This window comes from Centrocercus urophasianus, unplaced genomic scaffold, assembly GCF_019232065.1.
Source record: "Centrocercus urophasianus isolate 14NV4802_14NV808 unplaced genomic scaffold, USGS_Curo_1.0 seq_13, whole genome shotgun sequence".
NCBI lineage: Eukaryota > Metazoa > Chordata > Aves > Galliformes > Phasianidae > Centrocercus > Centrocercus urophasianus.
Genome location: NW_024884475.1, coordinates 42750292 through 42767451, shown reverse-complemented (window position 1 = coordinate 42767451; position 17160 = coordinate 42750292). Strand labels below are relative to the sequence as shown.

Below are 17160 nucleotides of genomic sequence, written 5' to 3'. Positions count from 1 at the left end.
TGCCTAGCTTGCAGGTTTCACCTACAGCTTCCTTCAGACATGGAAATTTAACAGAAATCACTTGTGAGCCTACCCAGGAATGCCAGAAGAATTATACTCAGTCAGTCTGGCAGGCTGCAGAGGTGAGTTCTAAAGCAGTGCTTGGTCAATAACTAAATCCAGGAGCAGTTGACCTAGAGAGCTGCTCACAACCTGTGCCTGGACACACACATTTCCTGTGCTGAACCTTCCTATTAGATTTAGACCATGAGAGGTAAAGACCATGAGCATAAAGATATGCAAATTAGGAAATTCTGTGTCCCAGAGCCCACCAGAAAGGGTGAACATATAAATTCCATTAACATCAAGTGGAAAGGGTCTGCTTCTTTGCAATAAAGTCTATTAGAAAATTCCCAGGCAGAAAAAAAAGTCTCTCTTACTTGCAGATGCTATAATCGTATGTTTCCATGGAAACCTCCTTCTCTCCTGATATCTCCAGTGACAGCTATGCACGGGAGGCATCACTGGCAAAAAACCATGCACACATCCTGATCTGGGATCTCAATGGAAGAAGGCTTGAGGTTTTTTTTTAATCTTTTTCTGTGGTGAATGGTATTTGGCACGGGGAAAGAGCAGCTTTGCATCCTGACACATCTCAGGTTGCTAACTGCTTTCTATACTGTTCTCACAGTGCATTACAGTCCTAATCTTGGTTCTTATCCCAGTTGGAACAAATGTAGTAGGTGACAGTGATAAGGGAGCAGTGAATGGGTAAATAAAATGATCACCTGCCCAAGGTACAGTTTCAGATTTTTTTTCTATCATCTGATATTTTTATTATCTTTGAAAAGAACTTTTCTTTCCCATCTCACTCCCTTAATTCATCAGTTGGGTTTTGGGTCATTGTTGACATTCCAAAACAAACAAAAAAAAATTCAGAGGAAAGAAGCTTGACACACATAGGAATGAAAAGGGATTTTACTATGCTTTGACCCTGGAAAAATCATGCATAATCAACAGAGTTGGGAAATTAAGTTTGATAAGCAGATGAATCAACTAAAACTGAAAATAAACTGTCCTGTATTATTTGCAAAATTCACCCAGTAATAACATTCAGTAATAAATACGTAACACCTAGGTAAATACCAACAAATCTAGCTGCATCTGAATGAGTACAAAGGAAAAATAAGTTGGTAGAGTGAGATCTAACACTTATACAGTTCACACTGCCTTTGCTGTGCGTAGAATTCAGGTAGAATAGGTTCCTTCCAAGGTCATTTACAATGAAAGAAAGAAAATTGCTGATTGATTCTACTTTCTGGTTTCCAAACAAATATACTAAATCATGCCTCAGATTTGTTTCAGATCACCTTTGGTTTAACAGTTCTTCACAGCTACAATTTCATTTTCTACATCTTACTTGCTAAGGGAGAGATGCTATTGTCCAGGCTGTCAAGCATAGATTTCTTTAGGCTTTCATTTAACGTCATAAATTATCAGCATAATTTTCTTGGCTACAGTGAAAAGTTAATCTGACAGGAATTTTCTTGCTTTGTATTATTTTACCCTGAGCTCCCTTTCTGAATACGTATCTGTGATGGTGGAGAAAACAGCTTCTGTGTGAGATATGGGAAGCACACTTTGAATATTGAGGATTAAAGCTTCTATATAGGCTTTCTGTATAAGAAAGAAATCCAAATTTCAGGTATTGTTATAGCAGTCTATATTTTAAATTTGAGTTTGTACTTTCGCACGGAATACTAATTATGCACATGAAAATAAGCACAAATTGAGCCATAACCTTTCAATTTCAATATACCAGTAATATTCCAACTCAGCAAAGTACTACGATGTGTGTACTCAAGGCAAAAGACTTGTAGCGTGAGAGTGGTCTGCTTTGCCCTTCATGAAATAATGTGGCTGAATTACAGAGTAATGAACAACAGCAAGTGGTAAAATCTGGTATCTTGGCTGAGTGTCTTCCCTCCCTCCCTCCATGCAAGCTGTCACAAAAGATGGAAAATAGGATTAACTCGTGTGGCTAGAGAAGATGTCTAAGTTCAGTTTGTATCAGTCAAAATTCCTGTACTTTTCTCATATTCTGTTGATATCAGATGCTTTGGTTTCTTCAGATGTACGATACCAGAAGACTTTTCTATAATGAAATATACCCAAAAACTGCTTGAAATGAGTGGAGGGCCTTGTGTTGGTGCCAGTGATCAGGGTGAGGAGATGCTGATTGGACTATTTTAAGGAATAGACTTTAGTCATTTAATGAAGTTTGGAGTATTTAGTAGTGAAAAAGCATTTGTTGTGAAGATGTGTTAGAACTCATGGATCTGTGAGCCAGATGCTGTAATGTCTTAATGGGCTCCAGAACAAGTTGCTGTCTGAGGAAAGCTTCTTATTTCCATCCAGGCACTCATTTCCATCCTCACTGATGGAATGAGATGCTTTTTGGTAGCAGGGACAACTACTCTAGTTCAGACTTATTTGAGTCATTATGAGACACGTTGCTCTACACATTCAAACTTTTGCTTTTAAACTTTGTGTTCAGAAGTGGCAAAAGGTTGTGTTTCTTACCTACTCTGTGGTTATTTTTTCATGTGAATTTCAGTTTTAACATAATTGATGCTCTGACCACTGGGGTATTTCTGGAGTTAGTTAAATGATTTTTTTTTCTGATGACTGTGGTATTCAAGATCAAGGGATTAACAGATCTCATCCTCTCAAATACTGTGCTTATTCTAAAATTAGAGAGGAAAACAAGCTGTCCTGTAGTTATGAAATCTCAACCGGTTTTTTATCACAGAATGAATTAATCATCAGCCTAGCCTATTAAGAATAAGCTTCTGTATGAAGCTGCTTACAAAGTTGTAATGGTACTTCAGCAATCTTTGGTTCCTGTGTTTAGCAGGAACCTTTTAATGGTCTGACTGTAAAACTTATGTCAGCAAATATATGCGTTATGGCTTTAAACATTATTTTGGGGAAACAAGACTTTCTATTTAAGACTTTCCTATTTAATGGTCATTCTTTTCTCTGTGGCTACATAAAAACTGTTTTTGAGGCAACAGTTCTTTTCCTACTGCTTTCACATGGGATATTTCTACTGCCCAGCCCCTGGGGAAAGTTGTATGATGAGCTACATTAGCACTGTAGGATCTAACGCAAGTTAGGTCCCCTCCTGACATAATTATATAAAACGTGAGTTCTCCTAGCCTGAATGCAATGCAAGGACAACACAACATCCACTATCTAGGAGGATCAGGACACAGAGTATGTAAACCCTGGAGAGAGTTCAGTAAGACACATGAGAAGAGTGTGTTTACAAAAGGAGCAGAGGAGGGTTGTCGTACCTGGCATCAGAAACAAGTACATTTTGGTAGGAAAAATGGTTCTCTGGCCTGCAAGGGTCAGGTTTTCTTGCCCTTTCCAATGTAGCAAAAACGTGTGCTATAGGCAACGTTCCTTGCCATACCGGTATAGCACAAGTGAATGACAGCATGCATGAAAGATAATGACAACATATCCATTGAAATATTACTGTGACAGCCTACAGGAAATGCAACAGGGAGACAATTTGTCCATTAATGTTACTGGTTACTTGTTTCTTCCCTCAGAGAGAAGTGAGTCATACAGCAAGGAAAACATAATCCATTTAATGAAGAAAGCCGATGCACATATCCCTAGGCGGCACAAGCTTTTCTGAGCGCAGAAATCCATAATGGTGGGCTCAGCAGTAGAGAGATGAAAGATCCATTGCCAACTCCCTGGTGCCCTTTCATATTTCTTATTTCTTGTACCACTCATCTGCAGCCCTGTTCTGGATGCAATTTAATTCTGTTTACTTTATTGAATGGCTTTGAAAAGCTAAACAGATAATGTCACCTTTGCAGCTTAGTGAGAAGTTATGCACAGAAAGTAAAACTTGAAATCTGCCTTGTCACTTGTATTGCAGTGTTTATTCCAGTCCTGCTACTCCTGTCTTTCTTTCCTACCATGAACTAGCTTGATTTTGCCGTGAGTGGGAAAACCTTCAAAAGCTTATGAAAAGCAAATGGTCTTTGCTTGATGACCTGACTGTAAAGAAAGTGCAGTGCACTCCGCAGAGCTCTTGCTTTCTGTGGGGGAGCACTGGGCAGGGTTCCACAGAGCAAAAAAAGAAAAACAGAAAATCCCAGTGTAAGACAAATCTTAAACCTACCTCAGCTTACTCTGCAGACTTCTTAAAGGCCAATGTAGTTCAGTTTAGAAGTTTTAGAACTTCACAAAGACAATTCTATTCACTTTGTTCTAATAAGGAATGTCAGAAGAGTTTATTTGTGATTTCTAAAATACTTTTTCAGCTCTCTGTCAATCTTTGCCTAGTGAAGGAATCAATATATTACAAAATCCAGACAGTGGATTAAATTAAATCAATTCTCATCCGAAAATTGATGCTTAAAAACTTTTGTGATCTGTCTTCCAATTTCAGATAAACAGAAATTCTTGGCTCGGCAAGTCAAACTTGTATTCGCTAGATACTCTGTCCATGGCCAGGGATTCGAAGTGTTTCAGCACCATCGGTAAGTACAACTGAAATATCTCTGCAGACGTTTTTTCAGATTTCTCACAGAAAGTACGTGGCTGTAAGGAACAGCCAAGAAACAATGAGGAAAAACTCTTTTTCTGTCTCTGCTGGACTCATGACAGCTGATGAGCTCTGGATCAAAAGAAGGAAAAAAATCCACCATTTTCCTTTTGCTTTTCATATTGAAATTGGAAACTGCTGTTCACCACAGAACTTTTTAGAGTTATTACCAGAGTAACTTATGGTACTGTCTTAACAGTGTGGAGGACTTGCACCTATACATTCTGTCGTCACATTACTTCATACATGTCTCCTTTCTACTCACAGTGTTGCTGGTGCTTTAGACCATGAGGTAGTTGCAGCCCTGATCTGGCAGAGATTAAGGGAGAGTTACACTGTTAGGACTTCTTCCTCTTCATTTATCAGAGGGCTGGAGCACCTCTCCATGAAGAAAGTTTTAACAAACTGGAATTAGAGAATTCTAATTTTTCTCTTCTGGAGAAGAGACTCTTGTGAGGGAATGTAGTGCTGGGACAAGAGAGAATGACTTTAAACTAAAGAGGGAAGATTTATGTTAGATGTTAAGAGGAAAGTCATTACTCAGAGTGTGGTGAGGCACTGGCATAGGTTACCAAGAGAGGCTGTGGATGCCCCATTCCTTGAGGAGCTTGAGGCCAGGTTGGATGGGTCCCTGGGCAGCCTGAGCTTGTGGCAGTAAGATGGGGCTGGGTGGGTTTTAAGGTCCCTTCCATCCTAAGCCATTCTGTTATTCTGTGGTTCTACATGTTGAATTTCACTGTGCATCACATGTGATCTTGGCACATGCAGGTTTGTCCTAGATTTCAAACATTCCTACTATATACTGGGCTGCTAGATATTTGATAAGTCCAGGCCGGTGCACTACAAAGATTGTAGGAGGATTAATATTAAAGCTGTGTAGTCTTCCATGGTAAATCTTTACTGTGCATTGTGCTTTGGTAGAGTCTGGAAGTGGCAACATTCATGCTTTGCACGCTTCTCTGTTGCACAAATAAATCCATCAGACACCTGGGGAGTCTGACTCTTTCTTTGTTTATTCACTCATGGGAAAATTGACAAGCAGATCAAACAAAGGGCTGTATGAACTTGTTCTGCTAATGCCGAGACAAGGTACTCAACTAACTATTGTGTTACGCCTTTTTCTTGTTTTTTTGAAAGTAGTTGGGAAACAAGAGGAAAAACAAGCTTGCCTACTGTATGAAAAGTCAGAGTTGTTGACAGATACATGGACAGGCAAAATTGCAAGGGTGAAATTAATTTTGGCAAAAAAATGGAAGAGCTAGTCCAGGAAAAGATAAGGTGATTTTTTTTTTTCCCCAGTAATTTGTTGAAACAAAATAAGCGCTTGAGAATTTGAAAAAATAAAGTAGAATTTTAAAATATATGTATTACCTAAATATACATACCTATACCTAAATACCACCTTTTTTTTAGTATTCAATGTTTTCGCTTATTTCTATGTTCTGTAATTCATGTAGTTATTATCATTTTGACTTTTACAAATTATCAAATGTTACACAGCTTCAGATAGTTGAGTAAACTTTTGCAACTGTATGTCAGGTAGACACTGACATCCCCATGAAGAGACAGACAGACGGGGGCATAAAAATGTCAAAAGAAAGTTTGAACTGAAAAAGGGAATTTTGAGAAAGGGGACATCAATGAAGGAAGATCAGAGAGGGGTTTTTAAAAAGAGTAGAGAGAAAGAAGAGGAAAGCAGCTGCTGAGGCCCACACGGGGAAAGGCTGTTTGCAAAGGCTCACAGGTGAGGTGCTAGGCAGTAGCTGCTGTCTGTGGTTTGAGTAAGTGCTATTGGTCTGACACAAGAAAGGGAAGTGAATGTGGAAATGAATGTGAAGGAAGTGAACGCTTCTCCAGTGCTGCCAGAATTGTGTATTAATATCCTATTTGACTGCTGCTGTTTGAGCATGCTGAACTCTGCTTTTGTATACCTGGCATAGTCCTGATCTCCAGGATGAAAATTGTGTAAAATGGAGAGCCTGTTCACATTCAAAGAAATGAGGTCCTTAGTTTCCTAGGGTCTTTTGAAACTGGAACTTAAGTCAGCTACAGCCATCAAGCTTGATCTTTAGCATGCCAGTAGATCTGCAACAGAGCTTTCTGTGCGATTCCTCCTTACCCCACATGCAGTATTCTTCTTTGTGTGGCTGGCTTGGAGATGGTTTATTCAGCATTTTCCATATTGACTGAAAACCTGTTATGTTCTACAAGAGCAAAAACTTTTAAACATGCATAACTTCTTTATCAAAGAGGACCATTTCTGCAGAAGCTCTACATTAAGCACTCATTTTGCCTGGAATTGTATCGGTGCTCTGCCATTTTATCCAAGCTGCATAGGAGATGAATACTTGCTAGTTCAATTTTAATGAAACAGAAGTAAGAGCTAAACATGACAGGCTGTATCCTGTAAGAATGTAGTGTTTTTAATAGACAGTTCATTGCAGTTAATATCATTCCTTCAGGTGGAAAGCAGGTCTTATGTTTGCCAAGTTTTGCCGTAGTGGATGTCTGGTGTTGCCCACTATGACTCAATGAAACTCTGCATTCTTTTTTTTTCCACATACTGGAAGGGAGAGCTGCATGAAACTGCCAGATTCTCTGAATCCTAGCCCATTCTTGTGTGAGGTTTGGTAACATGATTTGCCTGAAAAGTTACCCTGAGTAAACATGCAAGACAGGTGAGCAACCTATTTTTGAAAGACATATTTTCGGTAGACTACATCAAAGCCATGGAGGGACGAAGGTGCTGCGCTGTTGAACCAGGCGGCTCTTGGGTAAACAGCACTTTTGCAAATCACTTTTATCATTGTATAGTGAAACAGTACACTCGGTTCTTCATTTACAGCATGTTTCTCTCTCTCCTTTGCTTTCAGCTCCACTTCAGGGCTATTTGAGCCTGACAGCTGGTTTTGTTTTGTTTTGTTTTTTATTTCACTTTTTTCTCCTCCCTGTGAAATTCTAACATACTAGTTTCAAAGAAAGGCATCTGTTACCTTTAGCGTGGAGCAGTAGTGAAACGAACTGACTGCTGCTCTGTGCCTTTGGAATAGTTTTTCTTTAGTTTATCTGCTACTTTTATGAGTCCGGATAAAGGCTTTCCGCATCACAGCTGCTCATGAGCTTTCTATTTCTTCTGCTGGGAGATTAATTGAAATAAAATAAACTTAAAATCTCAGCCTGACTGCAGAGTAATATATACCACAGAATTATGAGCTGCAGTGTCATGCAATGCCTGATCGCTTGCAATATCGTGTCTCATTGTGAAGATACTTAACTGGGAAGATGCTGAAATGTTGTCAGGGCTGCACAAAGTAACGTTATTAAAACATATTTGTTTTATAAAAGGAAGTTAACATACCACCAATGGCAAGATTTTCTTTCTTTAAACTGCAAGGGGAAAAAAAGGTGGAGAAAGAAATAGGAAAAAATTGTGATGATTCATATTTTGTTTTTTTTTTTTTTTTTAAACTATCAAAGTTTCCTCAGGTTGAAATTTAAAATATCAGCCTACTGCTCAGTTTTCCATGTGGAAACTTTTTATTTGAAACATTTTTTACTTAGATACGGAGAACTGGTAGCTGTTCTTCTGGGTTCAACTAACTGATTACCTGTTTGGGCTTGTGGCTCTGAAAGTAAATTATTTTGTGGTAAAAAATGTTGTTTGTACAGCACCTTGCGAATAGAGACTGTTCTCTATGCTTGGAATTCCTGAATGTGACAGCAAAATAAGAGTGTAAATGTTAAGGTTGTTCATAGGAGATGTGTGGAGTGTAAAACCTGTATTCCCAGCGGCATTCAAGGCCAGGTTGGATGGGATCCTGGGCAGCCTGATGTAGTGGTTGGCAACCCTGTTAAAGGCAGGAGGGTGGAACTGGACGACCTTTAAGATTCCCTTCAACCTAAGCCATTCTGTGATTATTCCATTCTGACTCTGCTCTGTTGAGCCTTATTATCATTTTTCAACCCATCTCCTACAGCCCCCCATCCTCACTGCAGTACAGGATTTACTATTTCTCTTCATCCTCCTTCCCCATTCTTTCAAGCTATGAATGAACTTCTGCCCCCTCCTCTGCTGCCCAGAGAAAGCCTGCAAGGAAAGTTAGTGCTTCCATGGCGTGGCTGAGGGTCTTTGTTTACAGCATGCTTCTGTCTTCAACACATTTAATCTCCCAAATCCTAGCTTGTGTATAATGGAATGGGGCATCTTTATGAATTAGTCCGATCTCATGCAGTTCACATCTGAGTGATTAAAGCGGAGTATCTCAATTTGATTTAGCACTGTGAGCAAACACCAGTACAGAGAGGAGCAATCTATATTTTTCAATTGTTTTTTGTGGTAAATGGAGAAGGAAGTGCTGCTCTGCCCTGCTATGAATGTCTTCCCTAGGTCTAAATCCTCTTCAGTTTTCTATTTACATGCAGGAAATCTTTTTGTTCTCCTTAGCTTATCCTTGGCCCTATTCACATTGGTAATTCTGCCCTCCAGCAAAAAATGTCTAGAAAAATTTACCTATCAAATTTCATTTTATCTGTTCGTAGCTAAATTCCTTCTTTTTGGAAGATCCTAGTGTTTGAAGCTCAGAACAACTATGAAATCACATCTGTATTGGTGGGTAAAAATCTAAACAGACAGGCAGAAGAAGCTTTTTGAATTTTAGGTAGGAGAACTCTTCCTTTCTGCTGTGGAGTAAAAAGTTGGATTTTCAGGGAAGGAGTCAATTTTATCTTATTTTATTTTTACGTTTAAATTTTTTACTCCTGTTGGATAGAGAAGGAAATTAGTCTAACCTTGTTTTTCTAGTGATTAATTTTCTTTCATATTGAAATGACTTACAATAAGCAATTGTTATTTTCAGGTCAAATATTTGGATCTAAGGTTCTGGACTATTTAATTGTCAAGTTCTAATCTATTATGACTAGTACAGACAGCCTTGAACTTACATCAAGGTATAAATAAGCAAACATTTCATTAAAGATGAGACAGTTTATGACAATACCTATTCTCCCAAAATGGAACCACCTGAGCTTTTCTAATAGCTGGTGACATCCATTAGCAGTTCTCTCTGAAATTGAAAACATTTTCCATCTGTTCATACGCACTCATTACAAAGAATTTAAGAGCCTATGGGATCACGAAGGCACGCATTTGCAAATTACTAAATATCAAAATGAGTTATTGAAGAAGCAGGAATGACTTTGTAATAAGTAGCTAAACCTTCAACTTTTTCTTTCCTCAGTCACTGAGGACATCCCATTAGTTGAAACCTGTCTGGCCTGTGCCTCTTTTGATTGTGATGTTTTGTAACTGATGCCTTACATCCTCAAGAAGGCCTGAGCCTGCTCTGCAAGCCTGCTGGGTCATGCTTCTCTAACGCTGAGCAGAGATCAGCATCGCTCTTTGGCAGGAGACATCACTGAGGCTAAGTGATTGAGAGAACTTCAATGATGGAGAAGCATTTATAAAGATAATGAGATCAGCAAGTTATATGTTAATAAGAATTTTATAACTCCCTAAAATTCACGAATGATGGGGCTTGGCCTCTTCCATGCCTGAAATGATCTCTTAACTGGGAAGCCTGCATTGTCTCTTCCTAAAGAAAATACATTGGGTATGGACGTTTCTCATAATTTCTTCCTGTCCTCTCCTGCTAGCTGATGAGAGGTTGATGAAAACCTGCCAAGGCTTCTAACTGCTTATCAAATCACTTATTTCAATTTGGAAGAGTCTCATAGCATTAACAAACCGTAGTGCCATAGTAGTGCTATTTGCCCTGTCACTGGAGGTGTTCAAGGCCAGGTTGGATGAGGCCCTGAGCAACATGATCTGGTGCTTGATCTGTAGGCTGGCAAACCTGCTTGCAGCAGAGAAGCTGTAACTAGACAATCTTTGAGGTCTCTTCCAAACCAAGTCATTCTATGATTCTACAATTATGGTTTACTACTTGGGTAAGCATTTCCATAAGGTCTTGTACCCCAGTTTTTTATATAGTGTGCATCCTCTGATCTGTTCACCCATCATCTGCTGCTCAGTGATCTCTGAGATGAGGAATGGCAGATACATAGCAATCCTGGGAACTGAACAGGAAAACTTGACCCCCTCAATGCAGCATGTAGCTGGGTTATCAGGGGCGCAGGTTTTCTTTCATTACTTTCTCAAAATTCTCACTGAGGTCTTCTTTGTTGCAGCAGAGAAAAAAGTGTAGGAAGTTAAGGGGAATTGTTTGGCCTGCTACTTCTTTCCAGCTAAAACAGCATACACTACTGTCACTAAGTTATGAGAAGCCACACAGTCTCAGTTTGAAAAAACTAATTAGCAAGTTGCTTATTCTTCTTGGTTCACTGGTTTGTTTCTCTGAAGCCTTAAAGCACATTTTCTTGGAAGCTTCCATTGCATGTGTTCACAAACTATCTATCCAGGAAAAGCAGTGACAGTATGAGTCATAGCACAGATCAGGTGCCATGCAGCAGCACCAAGTGATCAGAAAGTCACTGCAGCTTTCTTCCACATCCTATTTTATACATCCTTTCATCGTCCTCTTTCATACATTCTTTGGAGTATTTTCCCTTGTTCCTCTTGCTGTTGAGAAGGTGTCCTGCTTTTGGCTGGGATGGAGTTTTCTTCCTAGTAGCTGATATCATAGAATCATAGACCATGTTTTGGATTTAGGATGAGAATGATGAGAATGCATTGTTTTACTTTGTGCAGACCAATGCTTATGCTAAGTCAACAATCTTTGTAAGAATGAGATTCTCCAACATCTGGGCAAGACAAGAAAGATTTTATTTTGTACTAGAAAATGGGAAATTACCCTGGAGGTACTGTATTTGGTGGGAGTTGCTTAGGGAGAGAGTAAGTTCAACATGATGAGAGTATAACATTTTCTATTTAGGGGCTAATAATGTCAGAGTGTTAAACTAACAGGAAAAAAGAGAAGGCAATGGCTATTTGAATTTAAAAGAGAGATGGCCACTAAGGGACCGTGAGAGAAAGTATAATCCTTCTGTTTTACCTTATGACTCTTGTGTCAAGCTATTTCCCTCAAGCTTTTTTCCTTCAAAAGAGTCATTGGCAAAATGTAGATTGGACTGCTTAGATTTATCCAGCTGCTAGAAACTGATTTTAAAGAGGCTTCTTGTCCCTACTAATGAGCTCAGAGACTGATTTTCATTCTGAAAGAATGTGCTAACAACATGAAAACTGGGTTCTTCCTGAAGGATCTGTGGGTGTTGATTAGTTATCAGGCACCCTTAAAATCAGAAGTACTGTTGCAAAGCAGCAGGGTGTTTGGTGTAGCTATTTATCATTTTATAAACGGACACCTTGTTGCAGTTTGTTGAGGGGGTAGAGAGAACTGTTCAGTAATGTCTGAGGCAGCCTTGAGAGAGAGGAAGACAAAGCTGTGCCCTGTGCTGATTTTGCAAGAACTTGCATTATGGTCATGCTAACAAATGGGTGGCTCACGCACAAAGTGCCTACTCAAGCACATTTGATGTTGTTCCCATCAGGCACGTAGCAGCAGGGATGATGGTATAAGGCAGCTCACCTTTCTCATCCTACAAAGTTGGTGCTGCTGAGCAGAGCACCTGCATATTTCAAATGCTCCTGGAAGGGAACGTCAGCCCCTGCCTTGACCTACACTTATACCGAGTAATACACATCCCTTGCAGAACTCATGCATAGCTCTTGGATCATGTTCCTTTCCACTGATCCAACCTCAAAAATCCTAGTGTGATTGGTCACTTTTACTGACGGAAGGGACGATGCAGCTGTGCTGTTAATGGAAAATATGTCATTATTTTTGTCCTGCTCAGAGGCAGAGTTTGGATTCTTGCTCATACCTTCCTGCTCTGGGCCTCTAGGCCCTTTGTTTTTGTCTCCCATTCTGGTCCTCTCCTTGTCTTCCACAGCGGTCTGTCTGAACTTATATTTGCTTGATCAGACATGGGGTAATAGCAGTACTTTTCCAGAGGCTGGGGCCTTTCTTCCTTGGTGTAAATTCCAAATTCAATGGAATTTCAACTCACTTGACTTTTTGACTAAAGCACCTCCTCTATCGCAAACAGCATGGTTTAATCTTCTTCAAAAGTGGTATGTTACATCAACATCAGATGAAGAAAGAGCCAAAAGAATCTTTGAGAGATCCTAGCCTGTTTCCCTACATTTCCCAACATGCTTCTGTAGGAACCTTCACCAACGTGAAGGATCAGGAGCAGCAAAGCATGGCATGGAGCTTCTGCAAGTGGAGATATGTTGTTGTTCTTGGCTTGAGCTTCATGGTTGCAGTGCTTGAGTCAGTGGAGCAAAAAGGAAACGTGGTAGAACCCTGATGGTTGTGGCTATGTGGCTGGGTGGATGAAGATGATGATCTCTGGGTAAGCTGAGAAGCCCAAGAAAACAACAATGGAAAGGAGGAGAAGGTGGAAGATATATGGTTTGTTACAAATGCTGGCAGCCCTCCCCTAGTCCATCTGACTAGCTAGGCCTCCTATATTTAAAGAATGAGAATAAAGATCACGTGACAGAATTTTCTTAAACTTTAGCAGGGATGGGAAGAAGCATTGCTTACAACTGGTCCTTTCAGCAAATCAATCCTGGCAGTTCCACACCAAATTCATGACTGGCTATGAAATAAGCAACCACTTACTCATGCATACAACTGATGTAACTGAAACTGAGCCATCAAGTATAGGTCAGTCATATCTACTGCCACAGCAGCCAGAAAACTTTCTCTTTGCCAGCATCACAGATGAGTTATAAAACTGATGCTGACAAAGGAGAAAAAAAATACTCAAATTACTTGCTAGATAATCACTACCTACAACAGCTTGATTCATTTCACAGCAGGACAAATCACAGAATCACAGGGGTGGAAGGGACCTCAAAAGATCATCAAGTCCAACCCCACTGCTAAAGCAGGTACCCTACAATAGGTCACACAGGTCAGCATCCAGATGGGTCTTGAATATCTCCATAGGCAGAGACACCACACCCTCTCTGGGCAGCCTGTTCCAGTGCTCAGTCACCCTTACTGTAAATAAGTTCTTTGACATGTTAGTACAGAACCTCCTATGTTAAAATTTTAGGCCACTGCTCCTTGTCCTATTGTTACACACCACTGAGAATAAGCTGGCCTCATCCATTTGCCTCTCACCTCCCTTTAGATATTTACAAACATTTATCACATCCCCTCAGTCTTCTTTTCCCCAGGCTGAACAGAGCCACGTTATTCAGCTTTTCCTCATATTGGAGATGCTCCGGGCCCTTTATCACCTTGGTGGCTTTCCGCTGGACTCCATTTAGGAGATCTATCTTTTCTGAACTGGGAAGCCCAGAACTGGACGCAGTGTTCTAAATGTGGTCCCACAAGGGCAGAGTAGAGGGAGAAGATAACCTCCATTGATCTGATTTGCTGGGCATGCTCTTTGTAATGCACCCCAGGATGCCATAGGCCTTCTTGGCCACAAGGACACACTGCTGGCTCATGGCCAATGTGTTGTCCACCAGGACCCCCAGGTCCCTCTCCGCAGAGCTTTTCTCAGCATGTACTGATGCATGCGTTAATTCATCCCTAGGAGCAAGACTCTACACTTGCCCTTTTTAAACCTCATCAGGTTCCTCCCTGCCCAGCTCTCCAGTCTGTCCAAGTCTCACTGAATGGTAGCACAGCCTTCTGGTGTGCCAGCTCTCCTCACAGAAGAGGTGCTCCAGTTCTCTGATCATCTTCATCGCCCTCCTGTCATCATTACTTATTAACAAGAAATCAATGAAAATATGTATGGCCATATTTTGTTTACCTCTTCCCAACTCTCTCAGAATGTCTAACACTCAGGAAAGCAACTGGATGTGGGAGTATAAATATATTACAAACTGAGTCTTAGACAATGCTGCTAAGACTCAGATATACAGAACAGAAACAAAGTATCCTAGCTAGGGTTATCAAGCTCATTAACAAATGTTCTTCTGAAATCAGAAAACAGCTCTGAGTAAATATATAGAGTCATAGAACAGTTTGGGTTGGAAGGACCTCAGAGATCATCTAGCTCTAATCCCCTGCTGTGGCCTGTTTGCCCACCACTAGATCAAGCTGCCCTTGACCATCTTTTAGATGAATTTTTAAATTTTTTTTTAGTAGAATTTGGATTATTTACTTCCATTCGTCCTTATCTGGACTTGTTATCTGGCTTATTATATTGCAGAAAATCATTTAAAGCAACAACAAAAAAAAAAAGCATTCCGTTTGAATGAAAAGGCTTCAAGCCTCTCCTTTCTATAGATTCACTGCCTGGCTGAATGAGGAGTCAGTCCTCTTTGGTCCATGTCATTTTTTATCATGGTTGATGTCATAAAACCATTGAATTATTCAGTTCAGAAGGGACTTGCAGGAGTAATATCAGCTGTACTTCAGCCTCCCTGGTCATTATGGACTGCGTGCAGTTAAAAGTCTGGAACAAATATGGTAGAATTTTGGCCTGAAGATTCAGGCAAGTCAACCCAAATTCTGATTGGAAGTTTTAAATTTTGCTGTACTTTCTTTTGCTTTCTAATCCTGTCTTACATAGTCCATGACATCTTCTTTTCTGGGCTACTTGGTTCACAAGCTGAGTGGGAAATGAGTCACACAGCTGTATGTTGAGTTTCCTTTTGAAGTCTGTAATCTGGTGAGTTACCACTGTGCCAAAAGAGAAATTTTGCCCCATTTATCAACCTTAGGCAAGGCAGACTGATGAGAGTAATGCAAATTATCGTGGCCTAAGTATTTCTTAGAAGACAAGATGAGCAAGGTAAGGTCTGACCTTGGCAACAGACGGTATACTTGTATTACAGGTAGGGAACTGAATCTCCCAAGGAGAGACAGGTGAGAACGTAAGGAGAAAAGTGGGTGTCCTTTTTTGTGCAGAGTTTGAAGTGTGAACTGTGGGCATGTGAGATCAAGGCATTGATCCATTTTTTTTCAAGACCCATGAAGTCCCGGTGATGTTAACAATATTGCTAGCTGCTGCTGTTGTGCCAGGAAAATGGAGAGAACATGTGCTGCGTGTAGGTCCTGGGAATGGTCAGAGGAAATGGAGAGTTTGAAAATACCTAGTATGAATATTTCTAACTGATCCTGTCTTTTGTGTGGTAAAGCCTCAGGTTTTACAGCTATTTGCTACTGTTGACATTTCTTCTTTAAAAGCTTCCACATTTGGTAATCCAAACCTGGGCAAATCTGGTTTCCTTGAATTTTCAGGGAAATTGTTTATTTTACAAGATTTTACGTTTAAAGGGAAAAAAGAAAAAACTGTCCGCTACTTGTGGGCAAATGATGTTTTGAATTCGGTGCAACCACCCAAATCAAGTTGATTCAGGATTATACTTTTGCTCAGCAATTACCACATTTAAAGTAAATGTCATCTCTGTCTGCATGTTTAATAAGGTCTTAACCTTTTTAGTAGGTTAGCCATTGAATTGTTTCCTTGCATAGAAATATTGGAAGTGTGCATTACTTTTCCTTAGAAATACCTCTGCAGTTTTCCAGTGCTTCCTACCAGCTGTAAAAATAGATAACACCTGAGCTGTCTGTTACATTAGCAAAAACTATGCTTATCTGTGATGAAGCAAAATTTTGTTATGCTGCATGAAGAACAGGCCTCCTTTTACCTAAAATAGACTTGTTTTACAGGCAATGGAAAAAGCCCTGACAGAATCAGAAAGATTTGGTTGGGAAGGAATCGATGGAGGACTGTGGTTCATAGAGCTTAACTGGGCTTTGTCCCAGCAAGTGCTGAAGATATCAAAGTCTTTTTCGTCGTTTCATTGTCAGGTGGTATTCATTATGTGATTACCATCCTACAGCTGAATCACAAACAAGCAAATGCTCAGCAGGGCAACCATTAATCGAAAGTGAAAGCAGTCTGAATGAACCCTATTTGTTGAACCTCCAAATGAAGTCAAAGGTTTGAAATTCTACTCGCAGTTCACCAAAGCTTTTGCCACTTCCTTTGTGACCAGTATTGAAACTGTCCCTTCGTTGTCATGAAAGTAAAAGTACGGGGAGGACAGACAGAGCAAGAAAGAGGGCTCTTAGTCTATCAGTAGAGAGAGAACCTCACTGATACTACTAAATTCATTGGATAGCCATGAGACTAACTTCAGAGCTAGAAAACTACTTTGCAGTGAAAGATATAAGGTGTTTATCTTAATATATTTTATTTTTATATATATTTTTAAAAATGAGTTAGGATGATTATTTATGAGTTACTTGGTTATATAATATTACAGTCCTAGCAGGAACCACAGTTGAGTGTCATGACAGCATGGTGCTAGGATACAAAACACACAAGAAGGCATTTTCAGGCTTATAAAGAACATTGAAGTATGCCATTTTGGTTGACTTTAATTCCTTGTTTTCTCTCACACTCCTGTCTCGCTCCAATTTATAGGAGGGAGAGGAGGTTCTTTTATTACCTATATACCCGGCGTGAGATTAAGAAGCAACGGTTCAAATGTTGGTCCAACCAGTTTATTACAAATCTTAATCAGGGGAAATGGGGAAAGGGAGGACAGA

The 17160-nt window shown here is 39.9% G+C and overlaps 1 long non-coding RNA gene across 3 annotated transcripts in view; it reads left to right on the top strand.

Moving 5' to 3' along the window:
• The window catches only part of LOC122157007, a 185300-nt gene that overhangs the window by 90709 nt on the left and 77431 nt on the right, over window positions 1-17160 (top strand). For all 3 annotated transcript variants that reach the window (XR_006167749.1, XR_006167750.1, XR_006167748.1), the window contains exon 3: window positions 4457-4547. This is a non-coding gene — a long non-coding RNA (uncharacterized LOC122157007). The remainder of the gene's footprint in view (window positions 1-4456; window positions 4548-17160) is intronic.